This window comes from Micropterus salmoides, unplaced genomic scaffold (assembly GCF_014851395.1).
Source record: "Micropterus salmoides isolate LMB-PRFRI ecotype aquatic unplaced genomic scaffold, ASM1485139v1 Ms_hic_scaffold_1, whole genome shotgun sequence".
Classification (NCBI taxonomy): Eukaryota; Metazoa; Chordata; class Actinopteri; order Centrarchiformes; family Centrarchidae; genus Micropterus; species Micropterus salmoides.
This window is the reverse complement of record NW_024040040.1, coordinates 30,566,516-30,584,030: the sequence shown is the minus strand read 5'-3', so window position 1 is coordinate 30,584,030 and position 17,515 is coordinate 30,566,516. Positions and strand designations below refer to the sequence as shown.

Below are 17,515 nucleotides of genomic sequence, written 5' to 3'. Positions count from 1 at the left end.
CGGAAGTACAATTCATTGAAATATTGTGACTTTTGACTTGGTGAGTCTCTAACAGCAGAAGCACCACAAAGCCATTTGCTGTTAATACTTTAAAGGAACACAACACACTAACACCTACTTTAACGCCACATTTGTCTTTGGTGGAACAATTTATTTTGAGGAGAATCATTACACAAGACAAAAAACTACCTCTAATCCATGTGTGCTACAGAAAGCTCAGAAGAAACAAGTCTCCTTACAAACCCATCCCAGATTCCCATTCCTAAAAAAGGAAAAAAAAACTATAGATAACAAAAATATTATCCAATTATCCCGAACATAGTCTCAATTTATTAGCTTGAATGTAGCGGTGCTAGTGAAGGGCAACTGAAGGAGTACTGAAGTTAAGAAAAACTTACCCTTCCGTCGAGACCCTCCCCTGTGCTCCATTCTGAGGAGCAGGACTGAAAAAGGGGGCGGAAGGGAGGGGGTCCAAGTACTGGTCCCTGGAGAACTCCAGTAATGGGGGTCCAAAGTATAGAGATTCTGCTAGTAAGATGTAGGAGTCAGGAACGCTGCCTGTGCTGTGTGGATAATGTGAGGATCAGCTATTTCTGTGACAGTGTGTGTGTGTGTGTGTGTGTGTGTGTGTGTGTGTGTGTGTGTGTGTGAAAAGTGGCCTGTGACGACGATGTCACTGACATCAGCCATGCATCACAAAGCACCCTCATCCTTCCACTGACAAACCTGCACACACACACACACACACACACACACACACACACACACACACACACACACACACACACACACACCTCCCCTCGTTCAACCTCCCTGAGCTTCTGATCCCTGCTACACACACAAACACACACATTTGAACACACATGCACAAGAGGGAGGAGCAAAGAAAGCGAGGGAAGCAGAAAGCAGTAGTACAACAGACAGCTTCAGGGGAGGGTGGCAGGAATGGGACGGACGGACGGACGGACGGACGGATGTTCACACACTTGATGAGACAGAAAGTGGAAAATGAAAAAACATTTTCACAGAAATTTGTGAGCTTGAGAGTCTGTGAGTGGTGTTGAGAAACCTCTGAAGAAAACTCTGTCACTGCTGTGCAATATTTCATTTTGAATCAATAACTGTTTACTATTTTAAACTGCAGGGGCTGCCTGAGTGAGCAGTTTCATTTACAATGTGACCTCCTGACTGACCTACAGGGTGCCATAGGTGGAGATCAGCAAAGCAGAGTAAGACAATACAGATGGAGGCTACGACAACATACAGTACTTTATAGGAAACTGGCTTGGAGTCATGCAATCACAGACATCGGTACAATAGTTTTAATGTTGAATGTATAATAACACAATTATAGTAATAGTAATAAGTCATTACAGTAATTATAGTAACTAACTAAGACCGGGAAGGGCTGCAGCTATCGATTATCTTAGTAATCCAGTATTCTACCGATTATTCCATCAATTAATCGAGCATTTGAGTAATTGGATAAGAAATACTTTTGCTTTATTAAAGATCAATAGAAAATATGCAAATGAAAAATTTATTGGTTTAATTTTTCGACCCCTTTAAACCCCTTTATTGTATTTAAGTGTCAAATTACATTCTGGGCTTTAAAGATTTTCTAAAATGCAAAGGCGAAAGGCGGGGTACACCCTAGACAGGTTGCCAGTCCATCTCAGGGCCACACATAGACACACAACCAACTGTCCGCTAAACACTTATTCTTACAGTAATTTTGCCTAAGCACTCACAGTTCTTTCCATGTTTTAGTGACTGCTGTTCAATCTCATAGTTGTTAAAAAGGTTTGGTAGCTGACGCTACAGTACTTTAGCTTAGCCGTTAGCGACTTTAGCTCAGCAGCTAGCGATAGCTTCTCCCTCTCGCTCTCCTACTTTCTCCTGCTTGTTGTGTCAGATGTTCAGTTATTCCTCTGCCTCCTTTAGCGGTAATGGTACGTGTAATAAGTGTAGTTTATTTTTAGACATGGAGGCGAGGCTCAGTGACTTAGAAGTCCGGCTCCGCACCTTGGTAGATCAGTCTTTAGCTACTGTAGCTAGCCAGTCCCTGGTAGTCGGTGCGGAACGGCCTGAGTTAGCCTGTGGTAGCCGTCCCTCGGGATTTCCTGAGCAGCCAGGAAGCGGTGGCTGGGTGACAGATTTCTAGAAATGAGACCTGCCCTTAACTGGCACCAACTTATCTCTAAACTCAGGAACATTGGAAACAGCTGTAGAACCAGATATATGTTTAGACTGTTTTGCTTCCCTCAGTCTTTACCAACTAACTTCAATAATTTCTTCATCTAAACCATCAACCTGCATCTTAAACCCCATCCCGACTAGGCAGCTTAAAGAAGTTTTACCCTTAGTCAGCACTTCTATACTAGATATGATCAATATATCTCTATCAACGGGCTATGTACCACAGTGCTTTAAAGTAGCTATAATTAAACCTCTTCTGAAAAAGCCCAAACTTGATCCGGATGTTTTAGCCAACTATAGACCTATATGTAACCTTCCATATCTCTCTAAGATCCTGGAGAAAGCAGTTGCTAAACAGCTGTGTGACTTTCTACAGAGCAATAGTTTATTTGAGGATTTTCAGTCAGGATTTAGAGTTCATCATAGCACAGAGACAGCACTGGTGAAAATTACTAACGACCTCCTTATTGCATCAGACAAAGGACTTGTCTCTGTACTGGTTTTATTAGATCTTAGTGCTGCATTTGATACCATTGACCATCAGATCCTATTGCAGAGACTGGAACATTTCATTGGCATTAAAGGAACTGCTCTAAGCTGGTTTAAGTCCTATTTATCAGATCGATTTCAGTTTGTACATGTTAACGATGAGTCCTCCATGCACGCCAAAGTTAGTCATGGAGTTCCTCAAGGATCTGTCCTCAGACCAATCCTCTTCACTTTATATATGCTTCCCTTAGGCAATGTTATCAGGAAATATTCCACAAACTTTCATTGTTATGCAGATGATACTCAGTTATATCTATCGATCAAACCAGATGAAACTCATCAGTTAGCTAAACTTCAAATGTGCCTTCAGGATGTTTAAACCTGGATGACCTGTAATTTTCTAATGTTAAACTCAGATAAAACTGAAGTTATTGTTCTGGGGCCTAAGCACCTCCGTGACGCATTATCTAAAGATATAGTTTCCCTTGATGGCATCGCCCTGGCCTCCAGCACCACTGTGAGGAATCTTGGAGTTATCTTTGATCAGGTCATGTCGTTTAAGCAAATTTCAAGGACCGCCTTTTTTCACCTACGTAATATTGCGAAAATCAGGAATATCCTGTCTAAAAATTATGCAGAAAAACTAGTCCATGCATTTGTTACTTCTAGGCTGGATTACTGCAATTCCTTATTATCAGGCTGCTTGAAAAAGTCCATCAAGACTCTTCAGCTGATCCAGAATGCTGCAGAACGTGTACTGACAGGAACCAGGAAAAGAGATCATATTTCTCCTGTTTTAGCTGCTCTGCATTGGCTTCCAGTAAAATCCAGAATAGAATTTAAAATCATTTTTCTTACCTACAAAGCTCTTAATGGTCAGGCACCATCTTATCTTAAAGAGCTCATAGTACCTTACTACCCCACCAGAGCACTGCGCTCCCAGAATGCATGGTTACTTGTGGTTCCTAGAGTCTCCAAAAGTAGACTAGGAGCCAGAGCGTTCAGCTATCAAGCTCCTCTCCTGTGGAACCAGGTTCCAGTTTGGGTTCAGGAGGCAGACACCATCTCCACATTTAAGAGTAGGCTTAAGACTTTCCTCTTTGATAAAGCTTATAGTTAGGGCTGGCTAAGGTGAGTCCTGAACCATCCCTTAGTTATGCTGCTATAGGCCTAGACTGCCGGGGGACTTCCTATGATGCACTGAGCTCCTCTCTCCTCTACTTTCTCTCTCTCTGTATGCAACCTCATCCCATTATTGCATGTTACTAACACAACTTCTCCCCTTTCCGGTAGTCTTGTGCTTTCTCGTCCCTCTCCTCTCTCCTCCTATCACTTCTTGCAGGTGTTTCTGGCTCTGGAGCTGTGGAGTCTGGATCTGTGGCTGCGGGTCACCTGCTGCCCCCGTGTTCCTGCTCGACACCCTCTGCTACAACAACCATTGTTACTAGTCCTATTGTTATTATTGTTATTATGATCATTAACATTACGATTGTTATCATTAACACTACTATAAATATCTTTACCATTTTTCATTTAGTCATTTAGTCTATAGCAACATCACTTTTACTGTCTGTACCTCTGTGTGTATATATTGTGTAGGCTGCCTCCCTCCCCTCTCTCTCCTTCTGTCCCTCTCTTTTTCTCTCTGTTCCTCTCCTGCCCTCTTTCTCTCTGTTCCTCTCTTGCCCTCTCTCTCTCTCTCTCTCCTGCCCTCTTTCTCTCTGTTCCTCTCTTGCCCTCTCTCTCTCTCTCTCTTGCCCTCTCTCTCTCTCTCCTTCACCCCCAACCGGTCGAGGCAGATGGCCGCCCACCCTGAACCATGGTTCTGCTCGTTCTTAGTGCTTGCTCTTGGTGGGAATTGTTGGGCTTCTGTAAATAACATCATAGAGTATAGTCTAGACCTGCTCTTTTATGAAAAGTGCTGTGAGATAACTGTTGTTGTGATTTGGCGCTATATAAATAAAATTGAATTGAACCACTCACACCTAAGGACAATTTTGGAGACACCAATTAACCTAGCCTGCATGTCTTTGGACGGTGGGAAGATCCGGAGCACCTGAAGAGAACCCACACAGACATGGGGAGAACATTCAAACTCTACACAGAAAAGCCACTAGTAAACTAGTCATTACATATAGCCATAATTAATGTAGCCTACATTCGTTACTAGCCTTCATATACAGTGAGGAAAATAAGTATTTGAACACCCTGCTATTTTGCAAGTTCTCCCACTTAGAAATCATGGAGGGGTCTGAAATTGTCATCGTAGGTGCATGTCCACTGTGAGAGACATAATCTAAAAAAAAAAATCCAGAAATCACAATGTATGATTTTTTAACTATTTATTTGTATGATACAGCTGTAAATAAGTATTTGAACACCTGAGAAAATCAATGTTAATATTTGGTGCAGTAGCCTTTGTTTGCAATTACAGAGGTCAAACGTTTCACTGCAGGAGGGATTTTGGCCCACTCCTCCACACAGATCTTCTCTAGATCAGTCAGGTTTCTGGGCTGTCGCTGAGGAACACGGAGTTTGAGCTCCCTCCAAAGATTCTCTATTGGGTTTAGGTCTGGAGACTGGCTACGCCACGCCAGAACCTTGATATGCTTCTTACAGAGCCACTCCTTGGTTATCCTGGCTGTGTGCTTCGGGTCATTGTCATGTTGGAAGACCCGGCCTCGACCCATCTTCAATGCTCTAACTGAGGGAAGGAGGTTGTTCCCCAAAATCTCGCAGTACATGGCCCCGGCCATCCTCTCCTTAATACAGTGCAGTCGCTCTGTCCCATGTGCAGAAAAACACCCCCAAAGCATGATGCTACCACCCCCATGCTTCACAGTAGGGATGGTGTTCTTGGGATGGTACTCATCATTCTTCTTCCTCCAAACACGGTTAGTTGAATTATGACCAAAAAGTTCTATTTTGGTCTCATCTGACCACATGACTTTCTCCCATGACTCCTCTGGATCATCCAAATGGTCATTGGCAAACTGAAGACGGGCCTTGACATGTGCTGGTTTAAGCAGGGGAACCTTCCGTGCCATGCGTGATTTCAAACCATGACGTCTTAGTGTATTACCAACAGTAACCTTGGAAACGGTGGTCCCAGCTCTTTGCAGGTTATTGACCAGCTCCTCCCGTGTAGTTCTGGGCTGATTTCTCACCTTTCTTAGGATCATTCAGACCCCACGAGGTGAGATCTTGCATGGAGCCCCAGTCCGAGGGAGATTGACAGTCATGTTTAGCTTCTTCCATTTTCTAATGATTGCTCCAACAGTGGACCTTTTTTCACCAAGCTGCTTGGCAATTTCCCCGTAGCCCTTTCCAGCCTTGTGGAGGTGTACAATTTTGTCTCTAGTGTCTTTGGACAGCTCTTTGGTCTCGGCCACGTTAGTAGTTGGATTCTTACTGATTGTATGGGGTGGACAGGTGTCTTTATGCAGCTAACGACCTCAAACAGGTGCATCTAATTTAGGATAATAAATGGAGTGGAGGTGGACATTTTGAAGGCAGACTAACAGGTCTTTGAGAGTCAGAATTCTAGCTGATAGACAGGTGTTCAAATACTTATTTGCAGCTGTATCATACAAATAAATAGTTCAAAAATCATACATTGTGATTTCTGGATTTTTTTTTTTAGATTATGTCTCTCACAGTGGACATGCACCTACGATGACAATTTCAGACCCCTCCATGATTTCTAAGTGGGAGAACTTGCAAAATAGCAGGGTGTTCAAATACTTATTTTCCTCACTGTATCTTGTGTCAGGTCTGCTCTGTGAACTGGATGCATAGACTGTTATGTTAAGCTTCCTGCTGAGATGCTGAGGCATAGATGTCGTGCCATTGTGGTAGGCTAGTTTTAGAATAGACACTAGAATACACTATACAGAGTATTGTTGGCCACTTTCTGGCTGTCTTATTATATTTCATTTGAATAAGATTCCAATACTTATTTCTGACCTAATCATTCTGGAAAAAAATAAAGCATCAAAGCATTCAGATAAACCCTATATTTTGCACACTGTCATTTCTGATTCTTAAGCAACATTTGTTTAAAGAGTAATTAATCTCTAGTTTAATCTTTTTATGGAGTAGTTTAGTAGTAGATTATACTGTTAGAACAGATGATTTTAATGTAAATTTCATAGTTAGTTGTGTGTTTGCAGTATATAGTAGGTTAAGTAGTGATTTAGTTGTTCAACTTTGTGTGTATTAGATGTTGTTTGATTTAGCATTAGTTAGTTAGTTTTAATATTTGTTAGCTAGTAGCCAGAATTGGTCCGGCACGGTTGCTTTCAAAGCTGCAAAAACACCTGTGGACTGCACAGCTTTCCAGCAAACCTAGAAATAAGGCACCAGTGCTAGTAAAGACTACAGCACCATTATTTAATCTGTATTGTATACCCCTAATCTAAACTCGTGTGAGACAGACTGAGCTAGATGTTAGCTAGAAGAAGCCAAAGATGTGCCATAGCCCCACCAATGGGCTAGACAATACAGACCATGCTCTGCCCCACCCATTACACTAAAGCTTTGGTGAACCTGGCACTCTGCTGTCTACCTTGGTCTTGGCTGTCCATTAATCTGTTCGACTAAGAGCATGTGAAGTAAGCACTAATCACTTAACAAGATTAGTCTAATCCTGAACTTTTTATAACAGCTCACTTTCGGCTGCAGTCTCAGTCAGGTGAGTGTCCTTCAACAGGCTGAGCCATTCTGGCTGTTGGTCATTCAGCAGAGGTAGGCAAGGCATGGCTCTGGGGCCACCTATTTGTGGAGCTGAGTCATCACAAAGTTCCCTGTGATCCCTGACTAAAACATTTTCAAAACTGGATTTCTGAGTGCGATATATAATTCATAATTTAATAATTTGATATTAACTAAATACAAAACTTGCGGACTACAATTCAAAAACTGCAATGTCTGCCCAGCTTTCATCTGCCATGTTAAGACAAAACTGAACATCTGTTGGCAGCATCATTAAATTGACAGATGTGTCAAGGCAGAGCTTAAAGAGGGACTATCAAATCACATAGTAAGAAGGATTTAATAGTATCAAGCTCCACTTGGTTTGATGTCAGATGGCTGCTGTTATACGTTACTTTGTGTGTGCATGTGTATGTGCATATGCGTCTTTGTGGGGCACTTTATTATGTCCTAAGCCTTTAAACCGTTAAGGTAAACAACACTGTCTATTATGCAACACACAGCATGCGTGGGAGAAATAGGACAGAGAGAGACAAGAGTCACTGACAGCGTCTATTAGTGTCTATATAGGGTTGAGGATTCATTTGAAACTTTAAAACATCCATATTATGACGGGGGAAATCCTTGACAGATTTTCTGACTGACACAAGTTAAATGACTGTGGAGAGAAAAGAACCAGGACCACGATCAAGTAGGGCAAGCATTTTTCATCATGGAGCAGCTCAACTTAACTTATGTAGAATAAGAAGAAGAAATGTGTGTGGATGTGGTTGAGAAAGTGTGTGAGTATGTCAGAAATTAAAAGAAAGAGAAAGACGGAGTGAATAAGGGTCAGCCAATGCTAATGGGATCACTGCTACTTAATGCCACTTACACCTGAATCCTCACTTCCATACGTAAACACAAAGCAAGAGAAAGGTAAGAAAAAAATAGTACATTGCTGGCACACATTAGATGCTTTTAAACACCCCCACTACTAAATTCTAGAAATGCAATATTCCTATTTTTGAGCTTAGATTGGTACTGAGCCTGTGTGTTCGAGCTATTGGTTATGCTTCACTATGAAACAAGTTAGCGTAGCTTAGCCCTGATCGATTCAGAGGTCATTCAGAAAACAAGCCTTTAAAAAGTTGTTTGCTTGTCAACTTGCAGACAGACAGACAAAGCATGAATTCATATTTTAACAAATTGGCATCATTATGTAGTTATTTTTGGTATCCTTTTAATCCTTTTAAATTTGATTCGCTTTCTGTGGGAACGCATCATAATTCTTGGCAATTTACTTAAAGAAGCATACAGTATATCAAATAAATAAATAGTTTTATAAATAATTCCTATCTTCCCACCCCACAAACATTTATACTCACTTTGCGCATACACATACTTAACCTTGTGCATACATACATACTTACCCTACCCATATATAAATGCTCATCTCGCGCATACATACATACTTACGCATGACAGTATGTATGTAAGAATTCAATTTTGGCCTAGGCAGCTTCTCATACCCGCCCTTGGTTAAACATGCAGAGGAGAGGACAGAGACACTAGCACGACCATAATATATATATTTTTTTTACAGATCTGCATGATTCACGTGGGTCATTTTCAGGACGGGAAAATCTGGAATTCCGTATTAATCGAAAAAATCACATTTCTGCTGAATAAACCTATGCAAACAAAAGCCATCTGAAACCCTATAAGCCACACACAAAGTACAGCTAATCACAAAATGTGTATGTGCTTAGTTGATGGCTTATCAGAGACACCATATTGAGAGCAGGGAACCAGTGAGGAGATCATTGAACAGGAAAAAGGAAGCAGCAGTCAGAGAAGGTAGGACTGTCTAAACCTTCCAATCAGCAGGAATTAAATGTTTCACTTGGGCAAACGGTTCAAGATTGTTCACTACTTTTGAGCTTTATTATTCTCTATTGTTCTTTGTTTCATGTAGAAATTTAAGGGTTTCGCCAATGGCAAAAAATAAGAATTTTTAATTAGTTGCTAGACACCTCAGGATAATTTGATCTGTGTAAGTGCAAATATTTATGATACCATTTTCCAAAGAGTTATTTGGGTGATCTATTTTCTTAATGTCTCTATAATAATGGAGTCTGACTGTGTTGCTGTGTTGCAGATGGAATAGGCAGAACTAAGTAATGTGGCAAACACAGAAACACAGAGTTGAGCAACACTGTCAGGCTGGACCAATGGTGCAGAATAAAAAACTCGGGGCAGAGTTTCCAAACTACTCCTAGAGGTCTACAAAGGCATTAAATTGAGACAAGAACCAGTTCTGTACTTGTGTTTTTAAGACCTAACCATCATACTACCAAATTATGAGACCTGGAAATGTGACATTCTTCAAAGAGAAAAAAGGTACAGTATGTTTGCCTAAGACACACACAGAGGTTCCCCTACCCCAAAACATATTGGGAACTACAATAACAAATACAGCCAAGCAGGGTCCAATATTTACTTTTTGGTCTACCTGCCAACGGCTGGTAAACTGAACAGTTTTCCAGCAAAAATATCTTTCAACCAGGCATATAACTGCACAAGATATGACGTACAGTGATACAGTGTTTCCTTTGTAATGGTTTGTTTGGGGTGGCAATGTTACTGGGGGTATGAGCTATTTTGACATTTTTCATGTAAAAAAGTTTCATGATTCCAGCTTCACAAATGTGAAGATTTGCTGCTTTTCTTTTTAATAATCGTAATTTATTGTTAATAATTTTGTGGTTGGTTGACTGTTAGTTAGAAAATAATCAGCAGATTAATTCATCATGAAAATAATCATCATACAAAGTACTTCAAAATGAGTGGGATGGGGGCATTTTTCATAATTTACTTCTTTTACTTTTAATACTTTTAAGTATATTTTCCTGATTATTCTTACAAAGTTTTACTTAAGTAACATTTCCAATGTAGGACTTACTTGTTACTTAAAGAGTATTTTTACAGTGTGGTCTTGGTACTTTTACTGAAGTAAAGGGTCTCAGTATTTCTTCCACCACTGCCCCTCTCTGTCTATTAAGAAAAAGAGACACTTCAACAATTATATAGTTACTATGTTTTGTAATAAGTTAGGTTAGCACATCAACAGCCTAACTCTGTGGTTACCAGCTGAGCCTCCTCCTTTAAGTAGTGTGGCCTTGTGGGTAAGCTTTGTATGTGACATAGAGCAGGTTTGTTGTTTGGCGCGAGAGGGAGTGCCAGCACGTTGCTGCAGTCACAGAAAAGTGCATGCTCTAAGGCATAGTTAAGTTACTTTAGTCAGCCGTACTTTTATGGCACAGACCAAAATGCTCGATATGATCGATACTAACTAGTATCAAAAAATGCCTTGTCATTCAGTACCAAATATCAATACCTAAGGGGTAAATATCATCAGTATCATGAAGGAGGCTCCCGGAAGTTTTTCTGGAATTTTTCTGGAATCCTTTCTGTGTACACAGTTGGACTGTTAGGTAATATTGTTTTGTCTTGTGTTGTCACACTTGCTTGATGCTTGACTGTGTTAGCAAAGTTGGCGACATGCTAGTTTTTGATTGTATTGTAATCATAACAAATACATCTGTACAGCTGTCCTTAACGACAGCGGTTAATTAGACTGAAATGGTAGGAGTGCCAAATCGCACAAAAAACATATCTTATATAATGTTGCGTTAAATGCGCAGAGTAAAAACAGTTTCTCCACCTGCTCCCACCTGCTGAACATTGTCCTCCTTTGAAGTGAGTTATTGTACCATAATGTGTAATATTCTTTTATGAAAATGTTCTTGAACCGGTATCGAAGTCAATAAAAAATCACAGATTTTTCAATGATACCCAGTACTAGTCTTTTATTCACAAGGCGTGTCTTTGTGCAGGTTTCTCTGTATGTCTGAGTAGGATTCCATGTACAGCATAATAAACTCATTAGGTAATTCATTAGGCCTATGTTAGAGCTTACATTTACTCTTGAGCAGTCCACACTACAGGTCTGCATAGCACTGCTTTGTCAATTCCGCATAATTCACCTCCCTCAGAGTTTTGACCATTATGTATGCTCTTGCTCACACACCATCCCACTCCACCCACTCCCATAGAGGTTCCCCTCTGCAACTCCGTATTCTGTCTGCCCTATACATCAAAGAAAATAAGATAAGTTGTGTAATGAATCAGCTTTAGATGAGAGGAACTGGAAATTGGTCACTTAAGAGGAAAATGTGGGGTAGAATAAGGTGATGAAGGGATTTTTAAGCCAAATAATTCTCGGAACATAGAAACTTCACACCCAAGACAAATCACCACAATGTTGGTATTTCCAGAGAAACTAACATATATTAGTTACAGTACTCAGCAGTACACAGTCAAACAGAGACATTCAGCCTAGTTACACACTGTGAGACCTACAGTTCTGCAATAACAATGAACTGGGTTTGAAATGCTTTGAAAAGTGCACCTGAGGCCAAAATCACTGCATAATATGGGGGTGTTCCATTGGCAAAGGAAAAGTCACGCTCTTATATTGAGTTTCAACGTGGATATACACATTGGAAGTGCGAAACAAACTGAACTGATACAAGATACAGTGAGGAAAATAAGTATTTGAACACCCTGCTATTTTGAAAGTTCTCCCACTTCTCCCCACCATCATGGAGGGGTCTGAAATTGTCATTGTAGGTGCATGTCCACTGTGAGAGACATAATCTAAAAAAGAAAAATCCAGAAATCACAATGTATGATTTTTTAACTATTTATTTGTATGATACAGCTGCAAATAAGTATTTGAACACGTGTCTATCAGCTAGAATTCTGACTCTCAAAGACGTGTTAGTCTGCCTTTAAAATGTCCACCTCCACTCCATTTATTATCCTAAATTAGATGCACCTGTTTGAGGTCGTTAGCTGCATAAAGACACCTGTCCAGCCCATACAATCAGTAAGAATCCAACTACTAACATGGCCAAGACCAAAGAGCTGTCCAAAGACACTAGAGACAAAATTGTACACCTCCACAAGGCTGGAAAGGGCTACGGGGAAATTGCCAAGCAGCTTGGTGAAAAAAGGTCCACTGTTGGAGCAATCATTAGAAAATGGAAGAAGCTAAACATGACTGTCAATCTCCCTCGGACTGGGGCTCCATGCAAGATCTCACCTCGTGGGGTCTGAATGATCCTAAGAAAGGTGAGAAATCAGCCCAGAACTACACGGGAGGAGCTGGTCAATGACCTGAAAAGAGCTGGGACCACCGTTTCCAAGGTTACTGTTGGTAATACACTAAGACGTCATGGTTTGAAATCATGCATGGCACGGAAGGTTCCCCTGCTTAAACCAGCACATGTCAAGGCCCGTCTTCAGTTTGCCAAGGACCATTTGGATGATCCAGAGGAGTCATGGGAGAAAGTCATGTGGTCAGATGAGACCAAAATAGAACTTTTTGGTCATAATTCAACTAACCGTGTTTGGAGGAAGAAGAATGATGAGTACCATCCCAAGAACACCATCCCTACTGTGAAGCATGGGGGTGGTAGCATCATGCTTTGGGGGTGTTTTTCTGCACATGGGACAGGGCGACTGCACTGTATTAAGGAGAGGATGGCCGGGGTCATGTATAGCGAGATTTTTGGGGAACAACCTCCTTCCCTCAGTTAGAGCATTGAAGATGGGTCGAGGCCGGGTCTTCCAACATGACAATGACCCGAAGCACACAGCCAGGATAAGCAAGGAGTGGCTCTGTAAGAAGAATATCAAGGTTCTGGCGTGGCCTAGCCAGTCTCCAGACCTAAACCCAATAGAGAATCTTTGGAGGGAGCTCAAACTCCGTGTTTCTCAGCGACAGCCCAGAAACCTGACTGATCTAGAGAAGATCTGTGTGGAGGAGCGGGCCAAAATCCCTCCTGCAGTGAAACGTTTGACCTCTGTAATTGCAAACAAAGGCTACTGTACCAAATATTAACATTGATTTTCTCAGGTGTTCAAATACTTATTTACAGCTGTATCATACAAATAAATAGTTAAAAAATCATACATTGTGATTTCTGGATTTGTTTTTTTAGATTATGTCTCTCACAGTGGACATGCACCTACGATGACAATTTCAGACCCCTCCATGATTTCTAAGTGGGAGAACTTGCAAAATAGCAGGGTGTTCAAATACTTATTTTCCTCACTGTATAAGATATCATGTTGGCATATACAGTTGTGTCTCCCCACTACAGCTAGACATATATTCTTCAGTTGACTTTGTGTTGTTTTAAAGAGGCTCACCACAAACAATTTTACTACATGTCAAACCACTTGATGTTTTTCTACAAGTCTAGTGGCTTGTGTTGAAAGGGTAATCATCAACAGCTAATGAAAACAAGTTTGTATTTATATGGCTGACTTAGGATGAGTAAAACTTATTCTGTTTAATTAAAGGCTTGTGTAGACTACACACTACACGAGCTGATGATGGCTGGTCTCCAAACCACATTTTGTCAAGAAAACGCACATGAAATGTGAAACAGGAGATCACGACTCCTCCAGATATTTGCCATGCTAGATATCTGGCTGGCGTCTGGAATGTGTCAGCGACGCGTCATTTAGTTCACTCAAAAAGGAGGGAAAAGCTTCTCTGCAATCTGGTGGTGCAAAAGCAGATACTTCTACATCTCTTTCCAGATGGCAGCAGGGTGAACAGGCTGTGGCTGGGTGTGTACTGTCCTTTAGTATCCTTTGGGCTCTGCGTAGGCACCTCACCACACCGATATCACTGATGCTTGGGAGATGGGTACTAATGATCTTCTGAGCAGTTTTGACCGCTGCCGAGCCCTCCGGTCCTGAGCATTGCACATCTCATACCAATTCGTGATGTTTCCAGTCAGGATGCTTTCTTTTGCTCCTCTGTAAAAGTTGACAAAAACTTGGCATGGAAATTCTCATGGGCCTTAAGAAGCATTTCTTAAGTTTCCTTAAGAAATACAGTTGTTTGTGAGTTTTCTTAACCAGCGTGGAGATGTGAGATGACCATGTCAGATTCTCTGTGATGCTGATTCCCAGGAACCTGAAACTGTTCATCTGCTCCACCTCTGCTCCACTGATGTAGACAGGAGTTTGTGTCTTTGTCTCCTTTTTCCTAAAATCAACGATCAACTCCTTGGTTTTGCTGATGTTGAGCAGTAGGTTGTTCTCTGTACACGACTCAGCAAGACTATTGATTTCCTCCTGATATGTTGTTTGAAATCTAGCCGATGATGGTGGTGACATCCGAGTTTTCTGTCAGGTGATGCAGTCGTGGTGTGTACAGTGTGAACAGGAGGGGGATGAGCACACGGCCCTAGCGGGCGGCCGAGCACCATAGTGGAGGAGGAGCTGCTGCCAATCCAAACTATCTGGTGTCTGTTTGTGAGGGAGTCCAATGTCCAGAGAGGCCCAGAGCGCTAAGTTGGCCAATCAGTTTCATAGTTGAGACTGTGTTGAATGCTGAGCTAAAATCCACAAATGGCCATTAAATTCAAAATGGCTGACTTACTGTTGGGTTTAGGGTATGGCTCCAAGAGGCTTTTCTGTGTGTCCTGGTATGATACATGTGCCACAAAAACTTCTTGCATCTAAGGTGAAACATGGAACGGGCGCTTTATAAGGTCACTTCCTGCCAGTAGGTGGCGCTATGAGTATGAGTGAATATTGGCATGTAGCAGTAAATATCGATTTACGGTTTTAATACTCATTTTCCACAGTATCGATACTGAACATGCGCTTCTTTTCTCTTCTCCCCAACTGCTAGTTGACACACACAAACCAATGCAGTGCACACATAGCCCTGCCTCCTCTCACTCACAGTGCTGTCTTCTCGTCACTCATCTTCTTCGCACCGATTGATCCACGTTTTTTTTTTAACACTGTGCTCTGATTGGCTAGTTCTCTTCACTTGCACACGTCCTTGTGATTGGATGCTAGCTGCGAATGCAGCAAGTCCTGCCTTGCTGTGCTGTGATTGGCTAGTGGCCTACTCATTGACACTACTAATATTGAAGATAATTTACAATATATAATACAAATATAAATGTTTTAAATCTTTATATCTACAGAGGAAATGCAACTCAATTTAACGTTTGTAACTATGACATTTGCTTCTCAGCAAATCATGTATTTTTAACCATAACTTTTTTCAATGAACATTACACTCAGTCTTGAGCCTGTACTGTACAATGCAAATTTTAAGCAAGACTTAATTTCCTGCATTCTGAGGAATCTTTGAGTGAATAACAGGTGCGTTTGACTTCATGCGGCGCTGAGCAGCGCTGACGGAACGTGATGCATGCTGGACTTAAAATAAGGCATGCTGGTTAGAAATTGTGTCCATCTTTCGCTGGCACTGAAAAACGTCACCATGTCACATGACATTAAAACCTTGCTGACCCTTTTCTTTGGCTGCACAAAGTTGGAACTACCTTTTGCATGATCTTGCGACATTTGCAAAGAAAAATGCCGCAAGATCAAGCAAAAGGTGATCAGTCATTGATCTCAGCTCACAGTAAGCTCACGCAGGTAGAATGTGTCCGACTTAACGGTGCCGTTTTTATTCCCCGCCCCTGCAGTCACATGCAGCTCACGTTAGACGATGAAGTCGGTGAAAGTCAGCCACAGTCATCTTGAACACACCTATCAAACATATCAGTCTGACTCTGATATGTCTCTCTTATCAAACATGTAAAGTCTGGTGCAGATTTGAGCATGTACACTGACTTTATATACAGTATACTTCCTGTTTCATGGTGAATCAGTGATTTTTGATAGCACAAGTTTTCATCGTCAATGCCTTTAGACTGCACAGCAACAATTTGAAATCGATCTGATTAATTCTGTAGGAGGGGTTCGTTAAAATATGGAACCTGTAAATCACCAAAAATGACCATTAAATTCAAATTGCTCTATTTCCTGTTGGGTTTAGGGTGACATGGCTCCAAGAGACTTTTTTGTGTCCTGGGGTGATACACGTGCACACAAATTTCTTACAAAGTGTTGCAAAGTTTTGTGAGAAATAAAGAAAGAAAGCATCATTCAGACATATTGTGCCATTATGTTCTCACCTATTTAGACACAAATGTATAAATATTGTACAATCTGAATCCTTAGTTCTGTCTGGTGAACATAGGCTCCATTGTAGATGACCTGTGGCTCTATGTAGCAGATAACAGAGTTGTCCTCCCCAAAACACAGTTTAACCAGAATAAAAGGTGTGTTCCTGATGTTTCTACAAGTTACAGCACATCATTTTGTGGCTACAGAGCCAGTACATGCCCTATGTGACATGTCATCCCCTGCTTTCTTCCTATTGTTGTCACTAGTAAAGCCAGTGTCAGAGACAAATGGTTGCATGCACACAAACATGCAAAGGGGAAACCAAAGCATGCAGCAATATGATATCCAGCATCACCATTACAATAAAATGCCATTCTATATCCCACAGTCTGTAAAACTGTACCCACCATGGGGCCATAATTGCAGCTCCACAGCAGAAATTAACTACTGGAACTGATTCAGCGGCATGCGAAATGCTGTAAAAACCTCACTAACAACAGTCTGGCAAGACATGGAGTGATAGAGGGGAGTTTATTAAATACGCACTCCACGACCTCTCCATGTTGAATATTCTAAAAAAAACAACAACAAGAGGTTTAAAGTGTTTTAAATGGTTTATGCCTTCAGACGGGATAAAATCAGGTTGATATTGCTGGCAGAGGCCAGACAGAAGGGAGAACGTTTTGTTCTGTACATGTCCAGATAAAATTACTTTTACAAGATGAATTCTAAGTGTCCGGATCAAGTCCTTTTGTTATCAACTCCACAAGCTGGCCTTCTACCAACTGTCAGCTAAATAAATACAGGCTCTATATTAGGCTACTCAAAGTACAGTCCTGTTTTTCCAATCCGTAACCGAGACACACTCGCTGAACTTCACATATACACACCTACAAGAGCTATTCAAGTTCATGTATTTTATTTGGTTCAACAGCGGGAATATGTATCATGCCTGAGCCAAGACACTGTGTAAAAGTTCTTGCATGTCAATGGTAATCAACACAGAGAGACGCTAGAAGATTATAAAGTCATGGGTTTCCCAATTAGAGCATCT

The 17,515-nt window shown here is 41.2% G+C and overlaps 1 protein-coding gene across 4 annotated transcripts in view; it reads right to left on the bottom strand.

The window, feature by feature from the left end:
• Positions 1-17,515, bottom strand: part of slc12a7b (solute carrier family 12 member 7b) — a 61,122-nt gene that overhangs the window by 42,661 nt on the left and 946 nt on the right. The gene's annotated exons all lie outside the window — the stretch shown is intronic.